This window comes from Rousettus aegyptiacus, unplaced genomic scaffold, assembly GCF_014176215.1.
Source record: "Rousettus aegyptiacus isolate mRouAeg1 unplaced genomic scaffold, mRouAeg1.p scaffold_m13_p_11, whole genome shotgun sequence".
In the NCBI taxonomy this organism is placed as follows: Eukaryota; Metazoa; Chordata; class Mammalia; order Chiroptera; family Pteropodidae; genus Rousettus; species Rousettus aegyptiacus.
This window is the reverse complement of record NW_023416286.1, coordinates 24,954,620-24,979,016: the sequence shown is the minus strand read 5'-3', so window position 1 is coordinate 24,979,016 and position 24,397 is coordinate 24,954,620. Positions and strand designations below refer to the sequence as shown.

Here is a 24,397-nt window from a genome sequence, read left to right as displayed (position 1 = left end):
ATGCTCTCATAATAAAAAGCTGCAATCACTCTCATAAAGACATTTTACTGAGTCTGAGTAAATACTATTTATCAGCTATGTACTTAATGATAAAGATAACAGCAATTTAATCAACATTTGGGTAAAACTAATATTGTAAGAAAGAAAAAAGGTACCACACTCAAAAAAAAGTAAGAATCCAAAGTAAAAGAAGATGTTAAAAAATAAATGAAATTATTAATATAAGTATAATTAGAATGCATGCTGAGACTCCAGGAAATATATTTATTTAAAAATTAGGTTCAGATTGCTGTTAAAAAAAAAGAGAGAGAATAAAGATTTCTTGGATAAAATAATTATTTATAAAATAAAAAACAAAATGAACAGAGCAGAAGAAATTAAACACATTTGAAAATCAAATTAATAAACTATGAAATTGAGCCGAAGGAGACTAGAATGCAGTAATAATGAAAATGACATGAAAATTATGAGAGAAAGATATAGAGGGATTGTATTTAACTTGAGAATGGTTATCTACCAGAAATTCATGAACTATCATGGATAATGATGCAATACTTTAAACTTTTCAATTAAAATCTGGATAGACAAAGATGCTATTAGTACCACGTCACTGTTCTAGACAATTAAGACAATGCAATAAGACAAATAAAAAATAAAACAAGGGAGGAGACAAAACCATATTTGTTTTGTGTTAAAATTATCTACTTAAAAATTTTAAGGTAATTAAATGAAAAAAATTATAATATTTCAGTTTAAGAAAATGGTCAAATATTAGATCAACATGTACAACTTAATAATTTCCTCCAGTAGAGAAAAGAATCCATAATAAGATAAAACATAATCCTATTCACTTCAACAATCAAGATTCCAAAAAGAGGAGGGGGTGTGTACTAAGTCTAATATAAAATATGCCAGGCAATTTAAAGAAGAATATATATGAACAATAAAATTATAAAAGTTATAAAAACTACCTAAAGACAAATCCAAATTCTTGGATAAATGAAGAAACGGACCATGTTATGGTTGAGAAGAAGTTATCAGATCTCTGCAAATTAAAATAGAAATTCAGTGCAAAACCCAACTGAAGTCCCAACAGGATTTTTTTATGGAATTTGACAAGATGTTTCTAACATTTATTCAGAAAAGAAAATGTGCAACAAGAACTAATAATTTTTAAAGCAATCCAGTGAGTGACTAATGACCCTACATGTTTTCAGATCTTATTCCAATAATTGAAGCAGTCAGTTTAGATGCACAAATATACAAATAGATCAAAGCAATAGAATTTAAAAGTAGAGAAATAGGTTCAACATACATAATAATTTTGTATTTAAAAGTTTAGGAGAATTTTGTGAAGCCCCTGAAATTTCCATGCATTGGTAATTCAAAGGTCAAATAGATAAAATTGTCTATTTTTGGAAAAGCATAGAATTAGAATTTAAAGAAAAAAGATTCTAGTCTTCCTACTGACATTTTAAGAAAAAGGATTCTAGTGACCCTGGATAAGTAATGTAACTTTTTAGTCTCCTAGTGTTACTGAAAAATGAGAATAATTTTAAAAAGTCTCTTTTTTTCCCAATCAAATATTTTAGGAAGGATCAAATAAAATGCAAAAGTCTTCCACAATTTATAAAATAATGTATTAATGTAATATTTTTAGATGAATTTTTTCTGTCTTCTATAAACAGGAAAATTAAGAATTACAACACAAAATGGTAATTGGTTAAATAGAACATTGGCATTTACGAGGTAAAATCATTAGATCTTTACAAATTTCCAAATCCATAAATAGCACTCAAAGATAAATTATCTCCAATAAAATAAAAGTGATTGATATACACAAACTGAAGAAATTAAAGGGAAGTGAGGCAAGGGTTGACTTTTAGGTATGTTGAGATTTGTTAGGGACATCTGCTTAAAATATTGAATATATAAGCAGATATACAACTATGGAGTTCATAGGAAAGATTCAATTTGAAGGTATAAAATTTGGGTTTGTGAATACATAAGTCACATCAGAAGCCATGAGATCATCTGGGAAGGGAAGATGTTGGAAGACAGAAGTGTAACCATTAGAAATTAAAGGAGAAAATACGAACCAGCAAAGGAGGCTGAAAACAGGTAGCCAAAGAGTGGCTGGAAAACCAAGAGGTTGTGGATTCCATAAAGGCAAGTTAAAAAAAAAGAAGAAGAAGACTCCATAGGAAAAAGCAATCAAGTACATCATATGCTGCTGAAAAGAAGAGTGACATGAAGACTGAAAATTGATCCTGACTTTAGCAATGTAAAGCCTATTGGTGATCTTGATGACAGTTTCAGTGGAGTGGAGAACATACTCAGCTGATTGCAGAATCTTCAAAGAGAATAAAAGGAGGGCAGTTTGGGGCAGAGAGAACTGCATTAAAAGGGAGTAGAAAAATGGAAAGTAGCCAAGCAAAAGTGTGGAATAAAAGGAGAGTGTTCATTTTCATAATGGGAAATTTTTCTTCTATTGTATGTTAGTTAGATGATTCAGGAGAAAAGGGAAAGATTAAATTTCAGGGGAAGAAACAATTGTTAAAACATGTCTTTTGAGTAGGTAAGGATTTATGAATCTAACAAATATGGGAAAAGTTGGCTTGGATAAGATCATATTGAACATCATGAGTTTTAAACTCTGGCCAGTACTTAAACTGTGAGGGAGAAAAAAAATAGATTTTTTTTTGTAAATTACAAATTATGATTTACCTAAATGTATTTACTTTAAATAAAACTCTTAGCTGATACACGTACTGCTCTGATATCTCAATGGTCTGTGAAGTTTATCAATAGGCATAAAATATGACCAGGCTGTCAGATTGCATTTACATGTTATGGGTATCTCAGTTGCCAGGCAATAATTCTGAATATTTGACTAAGTAACTCAAATACATTTCAAGGAGACTCATCTTTCTTGACCAAAATAAATAAATAAATAAATAAAATAAAATAAAATAAAATCTCTCAAATGTCAATTTGGTCACCTCTATAAGATTGATAAATATTACCAATTAAAATATTTATAACTGTAACATACCAGTTAATACTTTATTAATTTCACACAGGATATCCATTGTTATGTGATTTTATTTTTAGTTTATTATTTTTTAATTTTTATCTTTCAACTAGAAAATATTAATACTGATATATTAAATCTGTAAAATTGAAAGTATTGTTTCTTGATACAATGCTTTATAATGTATATAAATACAGAAAATTTCAAAATTCAGCTTGGTTATAATTTTTAATCTTTACATTATATACAAAAATAAGAATAAAAAATTGCTACAGTGACATCATATAAAACGATAGAAATTTAGGTGGAAGGAAATCATTTTTCAATTAATAGTACTTATAGTCTGCCTTCAAACTGACCACTGATACATTTGTTACTTTAATAGAAGAGTAAAATAGCATCCTCTTTCTTTCAGTTACTCTTACTGTATAACAAATCACCCCAAGATTTAGCAGCTTAACACAATAAGCATTTTTGTATCACATGGGTTCTGTAACTCGGGGATTGACATGATTCTTTTGCTATGGCCTCAAATGAAGCCCCTCAGGGGTACTTAGCTGGTGAATGAGATTGTCTAGAATGTTCAAGATGACTCCAACTCAGATGTCTGGCACCTTGGTAAAGACAGCTGGAATAGTGATTACAGATGGAGATTTTTAATCAGACCACTTACATGTGTTCTCTGCAGACTTGTTGATCTCAGAGCAGTTGAACTTTTAATATAGCAATTGATTTTCCTCAAGTGGGCATTCCCAGGGAAACAGAAGGGAATAGCATGGCTTTTAAAACCACCCTCAGAGTGACTTAAGGTAACTTCTGCTGTATTCTGTTGGTTGAAACAGTCGCCAGCCCTCTCAGATTCAAGGACGGGAAGCATAGACTCTCCAATCTCAATGGAAAAAGTGTCCATGAGTATGTGACTTTTTTTTATATCTCCAGAAATTATCAAATAAATAAACTGCTCAGAATTAAGAATTAGCTACAACTTCAAAAACTTTTAAGAAAAAGATTGTGTGAAAGTTAATTCAATGAATTAAAAATCTAAAGTTAGCTTTAATATCTGGAATTATTCTGATAATTATTTTATTAAACCAGTGGCATTTATTTATTTGACAAGGATGCTAAAATAATTCAACAGGACTCACATAAGATATTTGACAGAATCACTAATAATACCTTGCAGGAAGTATATGAGATGGATACTAGTGCAATTAGGAAGGTTGGTAATAAGTTCCCCCCAAATTGCTGTCAATTCATAAGGAGTTCTAGCAGTATAGTAAGTTTATGTGTCATTTTCACAAACTTAGAGTGGAATTTAAAGATGTTGAATGATATAATCCAAATTCAAAGTATATTTGACAGGATAGAACAAAATTTCTTAGGGTGTCCTCCTAAAAAATACTTGTCCAACTAGATGCTCTGTTAATATAAGTATTCACATTCATTACATTTGGAAATATCACTCTCAGCTTTTAGAGAGTAACAATTTAAAAATCTGTTAAATCTGAAATACAAAAGTGTTTTTCATTTTATGTATTTCTGACCATAAAATCAAACTTTGGTACCCCTTTTGTAAAATTATTCATTCACTATTGGATAAATATGCAAATTATATTTTATAAAATTAAAACTAAGAAATAGGAGAAATTAAAAATGATTATAACTACAAACTAAGGACATGTCTATAGCTTAGCAGAGTGAAAAAAGATAAGTAATAGAATTGGTAGGAAATTCAACATGAATACCAGGCTGTGAAGTAACTGCTGAAAAAACCTGAAATTTGTTGCAATTTATTCGAAGTATAATTAGGAATGAGTTGAGACTAGTCATCTACAATACATTGGGTAGAGAATTCCTACAGTAGCTTAATTTTGGATATTTCATTATAAAGGCTCAAATTTATAGAACAAATTAGCTGATGAGAGTGCTTTAACCCAAGTCATTTGAGAAAGGTTATAAAGATGGAATAGAATGCCTCAAAGGGAACTGATTTCCAGTAACAGAAATTTTCATAGTACCAGTTGAATGACAGATCTGTCATTGGGTCCAATCCATAGATTCAACTATACTACAAATATGTGTAGAATCACACAGAGCTATCATCTCTACATTTCTAAAACTCGCTCACACTATTTCTTTCTTTACCACTTTTGATCTGTTCTTTATACTCTCTGATTCCCCATTTCCAATGTGACCAAGCATTGTCCCTTGCTTCATTTCACTTAAGACATTCTTTTTCTCTAATTTTGACCCACAATGGTGTTGAAGCATGACTTTTTTACTTAACCCTAGGTCCTTTGGGCCATGGCTATGGGGAAGAGCTACTCTTACCTCCATCTCTCTCCCTAGCCTGGTAGAAACAACAGCCTTTAGCACCTTTTTAAAAGTAGGATTCAGTATAGTTCAAGAATCTGATGACAGTTTGAAAAGATTATTGTTCTTAAGTTTCTTTTACATTTCGTTTTTAAAAATATCTCCAATATATTGAACATGACATTAGCTCTAATACCTTCTCTACATCTCTCTTCTGTGAGCCATTTATCTTCCCTAGCAAATATGTGAAAGATGCCAGCTGTTAACAACAATCTTGATATCATCTATTCTTAGATAGGTGTTTTCCAGCATGGAAAAGTATCATTGCCAATGAGTAGGAAAATAAAATAATTCTAAGTCATATTGCCTTGCTGACACAGAATGATGATGGGTATTGCTGAAAAGAAACATGTAATGACTCCACCAACAGAGTTTCTGATACCAAGCATATGATTCAATCTATGTAGATTTGGTTAAGCAATCTCCCATTTAAATTAGAAGCACTAGCCATTTGCTGTGATGATTGATAAGCAATATAACCAATTCAAGGTGGAGGATAAGAAGAGAACTAAAGCATCTCTCCAGAGGAGATAACCTTAATGGATTTGACAAAGATAAGGAAAACTTCAGTGGCCTATCATCGTTGTCACAGAATCACTTACTTTAATGATTCCCAGTGTCATGAAGATACCTGCACAGTTTCTGGTTTCCTTGTGACTGGAATTATCACTGAGCCAAATTTCATTGACCAAACCTGTTTCAGGAAGGACAATATTAAGCAGACAGTTGAGGAGTTTGAAAAATACAGCCACTAAAGATGAGAAGCACAGAGACAAGATGTCTTTAAAGTTCTAAATTAAGCCTTATATATTCAATGTGAAGGCCACAGGAGATGAGAAACCTCAAGGAAAGGTTAACGATGAAACTCAGAAAATGGTGTTTGACAAGTGCGCTAAATTATCAATAGGCTAGACTGAAATCAGACCTTAGGAAAGATGAAGAATGAATTGGAACATCAAAAGAATGACTTGGTAAAGATCTGCAAATGTTTTATTATCAAGCAGTTTCAAGTTCAAGGGATATGCCAAGAAGGATACCTATCAGTTTCCTTGGGGAGAGAATTCCTTCTGGAGGTGCCTCTTCTGGGCCCAATCTTAAGGACTCACCTTCCAGTTAATAAAAGTCTTTTAAAGAACCAAATTTTAGCAAATTTATCCAAGACAGGTAAATTTGCTGTTAAAGTTACTGGGCCTTCTCAATACCCAATTGTACACATGGAGAAAGTTAATATCATTATACTTTATCAGCATTTGTGTAAACATGTAGAAAATTTAATCATGCTTTAAGTAACAATTTAAATCATTAAATAAATAAAATAAATAATTCTATTTAAATAGTTAAGTTAAACAATTTAAATCATGTAATTAATGCTTTAAATAAAGCAGCACCTAAATATATATCTACATTTTTACAAAAGCACTGCTAAAATGCAATGATAAACAGATAAATGTATGTATAACTTATAATGTGGTAGTAGTGCTAGGAAAGAGGAAATTAGGGAGAAAAAGGGTAGACTTATTCTTACTTTTCTTACACGGATGTTTCCAGGAATCTTGAAAGGATAAATTCTTTCTAAAGGCATTCTTAAAACATAATTTAATTGTTAAGAACATAATTTATAGAAACATGTTATTAGAGTTAATCTAATTTATATATTTGTCTAAAAATTATAATGATAAATAGATATGAAATTTGTTTTTAACTATTAGGAAAAAAGGTATGTGTACTATTTACTTAATATATGTTAAAAGTTATCAAGATAAATGGGTACAAAGTTTAACCTTTTAAAATATCAAGGATAAAAGAATATATGACATTTATTTAATAAGTTCTTATAGATACTGGCTATTGTGCTTTATATCATAATTCACCATCATTTGTTTTAGTCCTTGTAACAACCTTAAACATTGGCTACAATTATTTATTTTATAAATGAACACATTGAGGCAAAGAGGATAGGGTGCTTGATCAAAGTTTCATGGCTAAGAGGTATTACCTTTAGAACATAGATTAGACCATTTTATTTCAAAGTTCATATTCTTAATCATTTCTCCATTGTCTCACTTTACATCATAATATATCACTGAAAACAGTTGTGTGTATTCATAGTCAATGGTCTGTTATTTAATGAGTCGTTAGCACTGCATTTACATATCATTAATTTTTTTTTACTTCACATAACATTAATATTTGTTTACTTTACATACCATTAATATTTTTTTTACTTCCGTGATATTAAAATTGCTTACAAATCTTTTAATGATTCAGCTGCAATAACACTATTGACTACAATATGATTGAACTGTTAAACAATCATAATTTTCCCTAAACTACTGAAAAATAAAAATACCGTATTCTACACTAACATCCTTAAAAAGTGAATGATGTCAAATTCAAATATCCTCTAAAATGACACAGTTACTTTAATTTTTCAAGAGAAGCTTGAGGGACAGACTTAGATTGTAATCTCTCTCTTTTTTTTTTTTTACCCCCAACATCTGTCCTCTAGTAGGCATACAAGTAAAATAAAAATCATTAAAAAAATAAGTTAAAATTTTCACTGATATTTGGAAAGTTACATTTATTTTGTATGGCACAAAATCACAGCATTATTAAGGACACCACCTTTAAGAAAATGTTTGGAAATGCTGAAACAGACTCTCTGAGTTTCAAGGGTGGGTCACACTGGTCATCTGAGGAGCTGTCTTTTATATGAGATTTGTGACTGGACTCTGGACAACCTGTTTTCAGTAAAGAAGCCTCATCTGCAACTAATCAATGTTATTATTAATGCTTCCAAATGTTTATCAGGAAGACAATGCACTCAGGTGGTAATGTAATATTTGTAATGAGAATTATTTGTCTCACATTGACATTAACAAGCTAGGTTAAAAATTTGTCAATAAATGTGATTTCCATGCCTACTACCTTATTTTTAGTTTTCTTTTCTTCATGTTATTTAATAGTAGCATAAAATGAGAAGATATTTGCAGTAAACAATGCATAATGGTCTCCCAAAGTCAGTATTATTTTATACATTGGGGCTATTTAACGGTAAAGGGTAAGAAACTATAAACAAGATTCTCAGACAAAATTATTCACTGGAAATATCAGTTTCTAACAAGATGAAATACTCAGGATTTAAAGATGATAATAGTTGCTAGAACTGTAGAAAATCAAATGTATATGCAATTTAAATGTAAATAAGGCACATACTTTGGTCTCGTTTGGGAACACAAACCTTGTTAAAAACATGTCATTTAGTTTAAAGAAAACTCACCAGATATGGGAGTGCCAAAATCATCCAAACATATTTGACTGTTGGCTTTTTCAATTAATTTTGGATGCTCTTTAGTAAAGAAAAAATGGTTAGTAATATCAGTATTAAAGCTAAAGAAAATTTTCTTTAAATGTGACAAATAAATGTAGAAATAAATTTTTTTGAAATTATCACAGAATTTATGATATGCTTTCTAAAACTAAGAAATTTGGAATGATCATAATAGTATTTTATGGCATAGAACTCATACTAAATTTTTAGAGAATGCAACTACGATCATAACTTGCTTTTAAGAGTTATTTTCTTTCACTGCTTACAAGTTAGTTATTATATACACATACGTATGTATATACATATGTATATAATATATGTATATATATATTTAAATATTGTGAAATCTACAATTGAAAAAAATCTTGCTTATTTTCCCTGTCTTGCCTCTCTCTATATAGCTTCTTCTTTTTATGTTTTTGTTTATTTTCTTTTAATTTCTTGCCTAATTATTCTATTTGAATATCTTAGAAATGTATAATTAAAACTTACTTGGGAAATTAAAATAATATATTAAATAATTAATAAAAATATAATTTTATTATTATTAATACTCAAAATAATTCAAAAAATTTCTTCCTCTTTCATATTATAGATGTTGCTGTGAGTATTATGTCTGTTTAATGTAAAGTAATGTCTTGGAACCTCATGTTATATTTACAAAAAGTTAATCAGTATTCCCTGATAAATGTTTCTACCAACCAGACTTTATTTGTGGGCAATGGTAGAGTGTAGATGAGAATATGGTGCCAGTAAAGTGAAATTATTATTTTCCTTTCTGGTAATTTTAATTCGTTTTATAAGTTTAAGAAACATTGTCTTTGGTCTCAATCACTTATCCTAAAATTTTAAATATTGGTTGCAATTATAATGGGGACCAAATTAAGAGTGTGGATTGTTTTAAGTACAACTGAAAAAATATAATGACATCACTACTTAAAAGGAAATATCGATGTGGTATATTTTATTATTTAAATTTACATTTTAAAATCATAGAAAAATAAATATAATAATATATGTTGTTCTACTTCTGTATTAATAAGTAAAAAATTAGTAAGTATTGTTTGTTATAGCATTTATAATATTCATGATAGTTATAATTTTATTTAATAATTTATTATTTTTATAACAGTATTTACCAAAAGCTCTATTAAAATTGAATATATTTTGATGCCCTTGAAAATACTGCTTCTAACATAAAAATGTGAAATGCAGAATTGATACAGTAAAACAGTACATTAACGTTTAATGCTGTTATTTTAACTTGTAATTTTAGGCTAAAGAATAGAGAGAAATAGATTAATAAAAATGAATAGTTTTATTTCTAAACTTAGTTAGTATTTTATTATTGCCAGTACATATACATTTTAGGGAAAAGTAACATAAAATTTACAATTTAGTTTGTTTAGTTTTTAATTTTTTTTTTTTATTGAGGTAAAATTTACATATATGGTATGCATAGATCTTTAGTGTATATTTCAAGGAGTTTTGCTTAATACATAAACTCAGGTAGCCACCATCTTAATCAAGATCTAGAACAATTTCATTATCCTAGAAAGCGCCTTCATATCTCTTCTCTTCAATTTTTATGGCACAAAGGCAACCACTGTTTTGATTTTTGTCACCACATATTTGTTTTTTTTATCTTTACCTTTGTTCAATAAACATTATGTATTTAACCCAATGTTTTTGAAAGGCATTCTTATGTTGTTTCTCAGTATTTCTAAATAGTATTCTACTGTATGAAAATACCATTATTTTTTAGTTTTTCTCCATTATGTATTTGGTCAGTTCCGTGTGTGTGTGTGTGTGTGTGTGTGTGTGTGTGTGTGTGTGCACATGGACCTGCTATAAACAGTCTTGAACAATTCTTTTTGGTGATTTATGTTTTAATTTCTTTGGGATTAATATCTAGGTATAGTACTGCAGGAACATAGAGTAGATATATACTTAATAAGAAACTGAGTTTTCCGTAGTCATTGTACCATGGGAAACTTTCAATAGAATAAATTATATAATATTTTCTTACTCTGGCCCTCAAAAAAAACATATATAAATGCATATATAAATATATGGAATGTGTGCTTCTCTATTATGTGTCCTAGAAATTATCTAAGTCAAAGTTTTTGCTAAGTATTAATGGGGATGTAAGAATCAATTAGGATGAAAGCATTTTCAAATAACATGAAAAATTAACTCAATGTCACAAAGAATATATTGAATTTATTGACTCAGGAAATAAACACATTCAAAGGTAGTATGAATTTCGTCTTCCTATGTGAATTAATCTAGTTTCCTGTTGCTTAGTTTCTCTATTTTCTTATTCCAAACCTCCTTTTTCATTTGGCATCTTCTTCAATCTGACAATCTGACAAAAGGCTGTAGCGTTTTCAAGCCGAATCACCATATATCAGAGCATTCAGAAGAGATGGCTTCCTTTTCCTTAATTATCAAAGTAAAGTTGTAAACATTAGTCTAATTGGAGCAACAGAGTTCATATATCTATTTTGGAACCAATTAATGGGCACAAGGGATTATATTATATTAACAAATTAGGCCATTAATGGACTGAATGGCTGTTGCACAAAGAAAAGGGGGAGAAGGGATATAGAGATGACAAAAATCAATGTGTAATACAAATTTACATATGCTCTAATTCTATTCATTACTCAGCAAGCAAATATTTATTGAATGTCTAAGTGGCTGTCAGGAGACTGAGAGAAATACAAAGAAATACAACAAAGCCCTTATTTTAAGACAGCTAAAATCTAGTTCAATTTTAATAACAGATAAAAAAAAACATACATAAAAATGAGAGCACAGCAAGTTCTAAACACTTAGACGTTGTAGAGTAATGAGAGATTTAAAAAAAGACATCATAGTGGGCTGAAAGAGAGCACGCTTCTTAAAATACATTGAAACAATACATAGTGTATAAAGTTGAACTACGTGGCTGAAAAACTGAGTCTGTCTTTTTAAAGACTTTAGTTTTTTTTTTAATTGTAGAGAAATATTTATTCAGGACATTTTTATTCAGAGTGTGTGTGTGTGTGTGTGTGTGTGTGTGTGTGAGTGTGTGTGTGTGCATGTACATATACTATGTATATGTATATGTATATGTATGTATATATGTATATATACACACACATGGATGTATAGAGACATGTCTAAAATAATGCTCACAGAATGTCAATACTTATTACTTGTGAGTGGTAAGATCTAGAGTAATTTGTTGTTTCTTTAGTGTTTGTATATTGCCTGAATTTTTTGTAATGGGCATGTGTAATTAAAAAACAATAAAGTGATTATTCTAAAAAAAAGATAACTATAATTTGTATGGGAATAAAGAAGATGAAGATAATTTTAGACAGGGAAGCACATTTTTGGCAAAGACATGGAAGTGAGAATTAAGAAAGAAATAGACAAAGAAAAGGGAAGAGAGGACTGACTAGAAAAGCAGGTAGATGTAGGTAAGCAATAAGGAAAAGACTGTGTAGATTAAATAAGGCCAGACAATTGAGCAGCTTGAAAGACCAACAAAGACTTTAGATTGTGCAGTAGGTGTAAAGAGTAATGATACACACACACAAAAAATAGCATTATGGTCAAAGTGATAACAAAATATTCTATCATCCTTATTTAATGGAAGGAGAAGAATTTGAGAATATTCATATTTTGTAAAATTGTTTTGAAATAGTTTATTTATGAATATAAATAAATATATTCATAGAAATATATATTTATTTAAACACCAAAATGCAGTATTTTAAATTTTCTTTGAATACTTCATAGCATTTATTTATCTGAATAGTACATTTTTAAGTTACATGCTGAGCATGATGATTAAGTAAGTAAGCTAAGTTGCAAATTACCCTTTCTCCATGAAAAGCACAACATATATAATCTCTCTTTTTCTCTAAGATGCTTATAACAACAGCTGTTTTAATCATACAGCATAGAAACTTGCATAATTCTTCTCTTTTTTTTTGGCATGATACATTATAATAAGAGTCATATTTCAATTTAGGAGGCTACCTAAATAATAGCAATTTCGAACAATGACTCAATGCCAATTCCAGAACCTCAGTCATATATGCTGAAATTAAGATACTAAAAATTCACTTGCATTGATTTCAACAAAATGTTTTCCAAAGTCAAAATTTATCTGGAATATTTGAATCATGGAATTATTAGTTTTAGAAGAAACCTACAAATTATATAGTTCTATACTATATAGTTTCTATACTTATAAAATTGAGGTACAGAGATGTAACTTACTTGAAATGGCCCATATAAAATTTTTATTCTGAACCTAGTTTTTAGCTTGAACTCCAAATCCAGAACTTGTTTCACTATACCATTCTGTGTATAAGGCAGTAAATGTCGAAGTTTAGTGAAATAAGAATCCATACCCTCCGCTCCAACTTTTATTGGTAGAAATGTCTTTATGACTTATTCATATGTTCTGTAGATAATTCCATTGAACTACAGAGGATATGAATTTTGCCTAGATGTTAAAATCAGTTGTTAGCAAGAGTGTTGGAATTCATGAAAGACTGTAATAGCTCATTGGGAGACCACACACCCTGTGGAGTACTGACATTTCTTCCTGTAGCAATTGCCTGTGGCAATTCCAAAATCTGCCAGAGAAAATGCTATATCGAAATCCAGCTAGCCTTGGCATAAGTAACTCCATAGACAATGCCACAGTCATTCATTAATAATATACAGGGTGGCGAAGAGACAAAATATTTTTCCACGAACAATTTTAATCTTTATTTTAAAAATAATAGGTCATGATTTTTCCAGTTTTAAGACACCAATATCACTTTAGACACAACACATTTAATGAAGTGTCTGTGACCCATTTTGGCACATATGAGACAATAATTGACATGTCTTTGTCTTTATTAGTATCTATTGGAATTGAAAATGTGCCAGCTTTTTAACATTATTAGTAGACTTCTTAATTAAGCTGCCAATACATACTGCCAATACATATAATAATACTGTGTGTCACATGAAAAATGAATCGTGGAAGTGCTATTTCCCTCTTATTGAATAAACAATGTTACTTCATTTATTTAAAAAAAATAAAAATATACTCAATAGTTAAATCATTGTCCAAAAGACATGGCCTCTAATGGCTTTATCTAATTCCATGCTATTATTTGCATTACTTTAGAAGAAAATTGTATGCATATGATGAGAAACTTCCTTTGACACAGGAAGGAAATCTGGAGCAAAGTAGTTTCAGAAAATACTGTCTATGAGTTTACAGATTGGAGGAAAACACATAGGTGCATGTACAAAGAGAGATGGTGCTTAGCACAGAAGTATTTATATTCACAACGTTTTAAAGCATTGCAGTTGCTTTATAAGTCCACCTTACCATAATAACCCTGAAAGATAAACTAAGATCACACTATTATCTCTTATAGAGATGAAAGAATCTTAAGTCTTAAAGTAAGAGACTAATTGAGGATACGAGAGCTAGAAAATGGAAGGCACGAGAGAACTTAACTGTTTTGCCTTTTAACCTAGTACTATTTTCACTACATTGCTTTTCACAATAGCTATCGTTTACCCAGTTAATTATATTTTAAATCAGAGAAGTTAATCTAGCTAGATTTAGAGAAAAACACTAGACTGATTTCTCTGTGTGAATTTTCATTCTACTGCACCTGTGTAATTACACATTTAGGAGAAATAAAAATATAAAAGACAAATTTAATGACATTGGAAAGTCAAATAATATGTGTGAAATCGATCTGGACTATTTTCCAAGTTATGGTTTATATTTTCCCTTAAGTTCATCCAAACTCATTTTGCATTTGGTTCTCAGTGTTTCAGACAGAATTTATTTATATGTATATATGTATATATGTATATATACATATATATAAATAAAACTTCTTGGATGTGTATGTGTATACATATATATATATATAAATTTTGTGTATACATATACAATTTAACTTGAAATATTTTTTAAATTGCGACTTATGTAATTTTAATTGTCTAGGCCCACATTATTTATAGTGCTGTGTAAACGCGAAGGTATTTCTTTAGTCAATATATATCGAAAGTAAATTTAAGTTTGGATTTTTACTTCATATTATTTCCAAGCTATCAAAGTTCAGGTATGTAGATGGTGATAGCTAACTAGATATTTATAATTAAGCTTAAAATCATGCAAACAGAGTAAGTGACTTAAGACACAAAAACATGTCTATAATCAGTTTAACAAAATCTCACTATGTATCATAAAATAAAAATCGTTAAAAAATAAAATGTAATTATAAACATAGAAATCAAAATGTTCTTGTTTTCTAACATTAATTCCAGTTAGATGGATTTTTCTTTAAAGGTATAAGCTACATAATTTGTTTGAAAAAACATCAGAAACAAAGTATCTATAGAGATTTTATTTGATTTATTATTGGTGCAGTTTTGAGCATCAAAAAGAAATACTTGTCAGACATGTGTATCAACTCTGGCTTAATTCATTTTTATGTTATATGCTTATACGAAGAAAGATCATTAAAAATATATAAAATAAACACAATAATTGTTTCATAGTTTTAGTAATATTTATTCTAACCTGAATATCTGAACCATTTTTGTGAGTTGAATTGATACATATATGTATATATGCATGTGTGTGTGTGTATCTATATATATGTGTGTATATATATAGATACACACACACACAAATATCCCTCATTAAGTAGTGAATGTTTCAAATTAATTCAGACAGAAATATCACTTACATTTTCATTTTAGAACTCCGAAAACCAAACCTGAAAAGTTTAGAATACAATGCTTCATCAAATATTTTGATCGAAAGCAATTTATCTTCTGGGAAAATATTCATAGCCCATAAATCTAGGTAAGACAAGATTTCACATAGTGAATTTGGATCTATTAACTGTGACACTCTTTCAATTGCAAGGTAAACAAAAATTTATAAGAAAAAATATATTTGGCTCAACAGGATTGAGAAACTAAAATATTTTTTGAAAAGATTCAATTGAAGAGAAACTGATTGCTTTTATGATTCTCCTATTAGTAAGATCCAAGTTCGCTATGTATATTTTATGACTTGTATCTTTTTTTTTTAAACCCTCTAGGTTTCCTTTAGGAGAAATGATGCAGAGAATCTCAGAGTATGACAATATCTTAAAGGTCAGTGAGTCCAACCTCCTCCATAGGATGGGAAGTTCTACAGTCTACCAGACAATGATTTTTTTTTTTTTTTAATATTTGAGCATGTTATAACTTTCTCCATATGCCTCACATTCTTCATGCTCAGCATCCCCATTTCCTTCAGAGCTTTGGAGCTTTTCGTTACTATTTCTAGATAATCTCTATTTAATTTCCCAGAATGTCACACAAAACTGAGAACAATATTTCAAATGTGTTCACACCAATGCACAGGACAGTGTTGCCACACTAAATAAGAGCATCATTGTGTTTTTTTTGGCATAGAATCATAATTGGATTAATTTTCTATAGGTATGCCTTTGGCATCACGATAAGCCTATCTTTTGTTAACTTCCTGCACCCTATACTTGTGTAGTTAAATTTAAATGGAAATCTAGGATTCTCTTATCTATTCTAATTCAAGGTCATCTTGTTTGTATATCAAATAAAAATTGTATAACCATGCTATCTTTTTCTCATCCAGACTATACTAGACAAGATCAAAGAGGATACATGACTGGGCATTTTGCTCCAGCCTCACATTGATCTAATAACCAACTCTCTTAGTATCAATTAACCTGAATGATTGTCTAAGTCACTTCTTTGATCACAAAGTAATTCATTAACTCATTCAACAGTATTTATTGTGAATGAATTAATGCCAATGGTGGTCATAGTTGTTTTTTGTAGCAACATAAAAAAAAACAGACTGATATCTTGTGGAGTTTATATAATGTCAGCAAATAAATGCCTCATCCTCTATGATATACATTATAGCATTTATTTCCTCAACTAGTTTGATGACACTACTAAAGGAGAGAGGTTAATTTAATATGACATATGCTTACTCAATTCTTTTCTTCCATAAAATTCTGTTCAATAACAATTTCTGGAGTTTTTTAAAAAATAAAAATCAATATAAATTTCACCAATATATACTTTCTTATTTTGACTATTTGGGCATCTCTTGTCATCTACCACATATAGCAATTGTCATTATTCTTTCTTTGTTGTATTGCTAAATAAAAATTTATTAATTGTGCAGTTCAATATGCTAAGCTAGACCACTACAATTCAGCTACAACTTCCACTGAAAATTCAACATTGAGATTTTAAGTTTCCCTAGTCAGTTCACTATTATTTTTCACCATTGCCATTTCAAATGTTCTCTTTTCACCTCAACGTTCATACATCCACCACTTCCTTTCTCTGTCGACTCCTAATTTCTTGGGGGAAAAGAGAAGCCATAAATAGAATTCTTTGCGATGAAATCTGTAAAATTTTCTGAATCCTTTCTCTCCCAAGGGAACTTTCTCTACTTTACTATATTTTCAATATATTCTTTTCTTAAACAAGTTCATCTCTCCATGTTTTCTTTTTTGAAACAGCTACTATCCTACCTCTCTTCTCATTCTCACACCAAAATTATTTACCGTTTCATCTGAAACCTTATGCAGTCTGTCCTCCACCCCATGACTCCTTGAAGCTGCTGCACTGTGGCTGTTAATGAACTTCCTTGCAATTACATCCAGTAAACAAGTTTCATTCTTTTTTACAGATAACTAGTCAATTTCTTCATTTAACAATATAATCTTTTTTTGAAACAGTTTCTTACTTTCTAAGCCACTCTGAATTTTGGGTTTTCCTTCTAAAAATCTGATTCATTCTTTATAGTCTGCTATGTGGGTGCCTCTTCCTGAATCCAAATTGTAATGAATAGTGGCCTTAGGGTTCAATTCTCACTTTACTTTCCTCTGCACTATCTTTAACATTGGTATATTCTTGAGAAATATATTTATATTTTTAATCCATACACTAGTCTATACACTTCCCTTGAACTTTCAACTATCTGCCTGGTCAATATTTCCATTCAAATACCACATAAAAAAAACAACCTCGAATTTAGTATGTTTAATACTGAGCTCATTATCTTGATTCTTCCCTCCCCTCTCTACGCACACAATTGCTTAACTTCTTTCTGTTTCAATAAAAGATTTCACCATTCAATGAGAACTCTTGCGGCCATTTTTGGCTTCTGTGTCATTCCCCACATCCAAACAAGCATTAAGCTGTGTTAGTTCCGCTTCATAGATTATTTTTGAATTTTAGTATTTGGCAGTTTTAGACCATCGAACCTTACTTACATTTTTGCAATGACCTCTTAATTAGCTTCCTGCCCTCCAATCTTTGTCTGCCTCTTTTCCCTCCAGTGATGCCAGAGCTTTTTGTAAAAATGTGGATCTGACATGACCGCATTATTGCTTAAGCTTCGCACGAATTTCCATTATGAGTAGGATGAAATTCAAATTCCTTGACAGGATTTATAAAGCAAAAATTTGAGGGGTAAATATTAGAATGGGTTCGGGCAAGAAGATAGGGGAACTTAGGGTATTCCAAATTTTAAAGAAAATTTATCTTTACTTTTCCTCATTCTGATACCCTTACAACATCTGAATATTATCAAAACATTCTCAGGAAACTCTCTCTTAGAGTTAATTAATTATAGTGTGGAGGGAATTTAAATCAATCTTATATCTTTCCCAAAGATGTTTTATTTTTAAGCCATCTCTATGGTCACTTGAGGATAAGAATTTTCCTTTGCAAGGAGTCTTTCCAAGTTCATGAAGCTACATTACATTCCCTCTGTGATGCTTTAGTAATAGAAAGTGGAGAAACTGTGGGCCCCAACGTGACTAATTAGAATCATTACAGACCTGTAATTCCAATATCTATAAGCTCTCTAAGTCATAAATATCATAATAAGTTTGTGGCAAATTATGACAGCAAAACCCATTTCAATCTAACATTTAACTATTCTTGGTCTTCATCTCACTTACTGTGACTACTCATACATTTCACTACATAAATATTGATGCATTTGGAATAGGGTCTTGCCCCAGACCCTGGAGGTATCACTTAATATATGACATATACACAGTATTACCTTCTTAGTATATGAAAATCTCTGAAATCTAAAAGACATTGGTCTCAAGGGTATTAGATAAAGAATTCTGAGCTTGTACTAACCTTAGTTAAGCAAATCAAAGTCTATCAAACTCCAAATTTGCAAGATTTATTTCTACAAGAAGAAAGTAAATCTCTTTTTGCTTTAATATGAAATTCATTGAAAGAAGGTGATCAAAAGCAATTTTACTTATAAAGAATAAGCTATTGCACACATTTTCAGGATACTGAGTGTTTTATGCAGCTGGGCTGACTTTAGTGCTGCACAGGGTCCTTCTTCCAGTTTGCCTTAGTTCTGGCACTATTGACTCAGGCAACTAATGCCATATTCACTCTCTTAGTCAACAAAATTCCTATAGGTTCTAATACAGTTTAAGACCAGTATTGCATAATCCAAGTGATTTCTGAACAGTGATCTCTCATAGTTGCTGTATTAAAAAGATCGACTATTTTATAGTTTAGAAATTACAGGTTCAATGAAGTAAATTGCTATATGAGAGGGCTTACACTATTCTTGGTGCACAGCTGGAATAACAAAGCCTTCTGAAAAGTTCACCACCTCTCCACGTGTGTGGTCTTTCAGGCATCAACAGATTTGCCTTCACAGTTGCTGCATTTCACTCACTACGGATACAATTGTATATCTTGGCCCTACTTTACCTAACACACACTATTCTGCCTTCACGCTTATGCAGCAATTAGAAATCCTCAAGGTGATAACTTTGATTTCCCTCCTACGACCACCACCCTCAATACCATTTTGCATTAATTTTTATTGAAGGGCCTCTGAAACAGAGTCATCAAGATGTCCTGGGGAGATTAGCTATGTGCTCTAGTTTAAATAAAACAATCCTAAGTAACTGAACCTCTCAACTGGTTTATAAATATTGGTAAAAATTATTGTAGAGGTTCCTGAAAAGTTTTTTTAAAAAACTCCTCCAATAAAGGTGCCTTTAGGTTTTCGTGCTTTAGGGAATTTCTTTTAAATTTGTAAAAAAAAAAAAAAAAAAAAAAAAAAAAAAAGATGACTGTCTGAAATTAAAGCATGCATAACAAACCTGTGTTTTATGCTTATGCTCTAAAAAGAGTTTTTATATGGCATATGTTCTATGGCTTTATTCTAAATGTAAACTAATACTCCCTTTAAAAAAACTAATGAAATTGAACTGTGCAACCGCCATATTCCTTAAATTGACAAATGAAGTATTTTCAACCTAATAAGAAGATCCTCACTCAAAAAAGTTGAACCCTCACCTAGAGTCTGAACTTGATTTTCATGTCATCAACATAGTAGCATAGTTTCTTCTCCCCTGAAAGCTTATTATTTGTAACACAGCAATGGATGTTTGTTGTTATTGTTGAAACAGTGTTATTGATGTTTCAGCTTTTGATTGTATTTGTTTTGTTTTATGAGAAAATGCAAAACCTAAAAACAAACAAACAAAAAAACTGTGCTGTTTAATTAATTATCAAGTGTATGTTCCATGAAATCATATTACAGCATTAAGAAATATAACATAAATAACAGAAACTTTTAGCTTTAAATGATTTGGAATTCTTAATTGGTGAAAAGATCTGTGTTGTTACTAATATTAATTGCCTTGGTTCAGAGCTATCCTTTTTCTTACACACTCAAAACTTTGCCCTCAAAACTTTTAAGAGACCTAAGCGAAACTTTTAAATAAAATCTAGATAGTTTTGCCTTCTACAGGTAAACATGCAATAGTATATTTGTGGACTACTCAAAGAAACATTGACTCAATTGAGTTGAGACTCATTTATTACCACATTTGAAATCAGGCTTAGCCCGAAAGAGAATATTTAAAATAATTTTAAAATAAATGAATGATTTGAAAAGAAATATCGCATCATCTTTTCAGCTTGAAACAGACATAAAAATACAAATTAATCACATAAGGTAATTCTGTAAATATTGCTAATTATAGCGATCATAAATTAAGATCATTTAAACATTCATGATAACTATATGTAAGAACCAAAACTATTGCTTTAATAAAAATGATGTAGGGTAGGCATTTTGGTATTGGTAAAACTGAATTTCACTTTTTAGTGATATGAATTAGAAGAAACCTTAATTGAGGAAACCCTAACCAGTGGGACTAAATGACACAATCAAATTAATATAAAATCTTCAGAGTACTTGTTCATAACCAGTGAATCTCATGCTCAAGTATTTCAGTAGACATAGTATGGAGATGGTAGGAGATTGTAAAAAGGTTCACAAGATATTTAAATCATGTAATCATTACTTAATTAATTTTCATTAAGTAAAAAAAAAGCTCATGTTACCACTTCACCCATTGATTAGTGTAATCCCACAGAGATAAGCAGACAATAGCTTCTCTTCAAGGTACCTTTGCTCTCAAATAACATAGTTGCAGTGATCAAAACAAGTCAAGGAAAGAAGTTGTGGCCATTTTCAAAAAATCAAGCCTACATATTTTGATTCCCTGAATAACACTGGGAGGAAAATAGTTGAAATGTAAAGCTTGAAACTAGGTAAATTCTTTATTGTTTATGCACAAGAGATTAGAGAAGGAATAAGCACTAGGTACACGCGTAGTCTTTATTACAAATGAAGTTGCATATGAAAAATAATAACAGAGAGAAAAATCCTTGGTTCCGAGGTTCAGCATGTAAATGTAAAACCTAGATGCTTTGCGCTTTAACATTTTTGGCTTTAACAATTCTGGTTTTGGCTCACAGTTGCTGGGAAGCGGCATAAGAGAAATGGTATTTGCTGAGAAGCTTCGTAAAAAAAAGAAAAATATATATGGAGTGAAAGTACTAAAGGACACTAAGCACTACAGGCCACTTCCAAAGAGAAATGGTTTTGGAAAGCTAAGTTATGGGACCTCTAAAAAGAAATAGTAGATAAAAAAATAAGGTCTCCCTGTCAGATTTCCCAGGGTTGCTTAATATGTCTGGGTCACGGTTGCCACATCTGTGAGACATAAATAGCTATGAAGATGTTTAAATGTAAAGAGGTTTTCTGAGGAGATATCTCTAGGTTTCTTTCAATTTAAGGATGCAACATAACAAAGTTCTAGAATTCAGAATAACATGACAGTTTTTTGATAAGAGGTGAATTATTTCTGATAAAAAGGCAATTAAGATTAGGAAGAACAGGCATTAGGGAGGCAGCATCTTTAATTAGTTAAACTGAAGAAGACTTTATTTCGATCAAACTATTAAAAGAACTTGCATCCAAGACAAAATTAAGGTTTGTTGAAATCAGTACTGCTGAGAACCCCATCAGGTGTGACTACTGAAGTCTGAGCTGCACCAAGGATAAAATGAAGTAAATGTATCTTTGGCTCATTAAGATTAATTCAATTAAAGTTTTGAAATATGTTACTGCTGAAAGGAGTTATATGTGTGACTATGTTTATCAGTACAAAATAGAAACAATTAAAATGTTTAGCAACAGGGCACTCAGTCATTCCATCTCTACTCACCAGGATCTAAGGATCGCACCAAGAATCTAAGGATCGTGTTAGTATTGTCCTAGGTACCAGGGGCCTCGGCCTCAGGGAACTTGCAGTCTAGTCAGGGAGACATTTTTATGATAGTTTAATGAAATATATACTTATAAATTGTGATAATTATTTGAAAAATAATTTGAAGAATACATAAAAATATATCACAAATGACATGGTTTACATTGAAATATAGACTAAGGGGTTGGGGGTTGGGGTTCATTTCATGGTCAAGAACTAGCCCACCAGACAGACAGAGGTAAAAGAGGATGATTTTTTTAAATTTTGTTTTTTGTTTTTTGTTTTTTGTTTTTTATGGCGACATTGGTTAAAGAAATCCAAAGTTTCGATTCAACAGTGAGGTATATATATATTGCATTGTATGTTCACCATCTATAGTTAGATTTCTTTCTGTCACCTCATATTTGACCCCTTTTACCCCATCTACCTCCCTCCTCCTCCTCTGTGCTCTGGTAACCACTAGTCAAATGTCCATGTCCATGGGTCTCTGTTTTTCCTGTTTGTTTGTTGCTTTTAAGTTTATATCCCACATATAAGTGATATTATGTGATTTTCAACTTTTCTGTCTGGTTTATTTCACTTAGCATGATTATCTCGTGATCCATCCATGTTGTCACAAATGGCAGTATTTCATGTCTTCTCATGGCTGAGTAATATACCATTATATATGTACCACAGCTTCTTTAGCCAATTATCTATTGTAGGGCACTTTGGTTGCTTCCATGTCCTGGCCACTGTGAATAATGTTACTATGATCATCAGTGTACAAATATCTTTTCAGATATACGGTTTTCAAGTCTTTGGGGTAAATACCTAGTAGAGGGATTGCTGGATCATATGGTAGATCAATTCTTAGATCTTTGAGGATCCTCTATACTGTTTTGCATAATGGCTGTACAAATTGGCAGTCCTACCAGCAGTGCATGAGGGTTATTTTTCCTTCACAAAAGAGGATTATTTTTGAAGAATCCAGAAGAGGAAAAGTTTGTAAAATAGAGTGAAAGATGAATGCTAATACCTGTTATAAAGAATTAAATTGAAGAACTATAGAAGAATATATTGAAAATTCTGTAAAAAGTCATATATTTTTGAGTGGAAAATTTATTATGTTCACAGATTACATGATTCATGCATATATACACACAACAACTGGAAGAACATGTGATGAAATGAAGAGTTATGTAAGGATTAAGAGATTATGAATGCCACTCTCTCTTTTTAAAATATGTTTTTTAGTGAACTTGCTTTGGGGACAAGTTCATGTACTAAAACTAGAAAAATACAGAAAAGATTGACATGACTCGTGCACAGGAATGACACACAAATTCTTAAAGTGTTTTCTTATTTTAAATGATGGTTTTAGAAATCATCAATTGACCAACATCATAATAAAATTGATTTGTGTCACAATCACCAAAGGAAGCTGACATCAGCAGGTGGAAGTTCCAGGAATGACAGGATACTAACATAATTTAGAGCAGGGTTCTCCGATCCCTCGGTTATGAATTGATACGGGTCTGTGGCCTATTAGGAACTGGGCTGCACAGCAGGAGGTGAGCATCTGAAGAGCTAGCAAAGCTTCATCTGTATTTGCAGCCGCTTCCAAGCACTAACATCAATGTCTCAGCTCTGCCTCACATCATCAAGTATTAGATTCTTACAGGAGCACAAACCCTACTGTGAACTGCATATGCAAAGGGTCCAGATTGTGAGTTCCCTATGACGGCAGGCTTTACAGTGGCAAGCAAGTTGATGTACTTCAATTATGCAGCTGCATCTGGTGTCATCTGATTCTGAATTATGATGAGTCGTATAATTATTTAATTATACATTACAATGTAATAATAATGGAAATAAAGTGTACAATAAATGTAATGCACTTGAATCATTCCAAAACCATTCTCCTCTTCTTTGATTTGTGGAAAATTATCTTTTATGAAACCATTGCCTGGTGCCAAAAAGTTTGGG

General features: G+C 30.9%; 1 non-coding gene across 1 annotated transcript; it reads left to right on the top strand.

The window, feature by feature from the left end:
• The first annotated feature begins 23,666 nt into the window (after window positions 1-23,666).
• LOC118609467 lies at window positions 23,667-23,777 on the top strand. The gene has a single exon (XR_004953447.1). It is a non-coding gene; the product is annotated as a U6 spliceosomal RNA (small nuclear RNA).
• The last annotated feature ends 620 nt before the right edge of the window (window positions 23,778-24,397 follow it).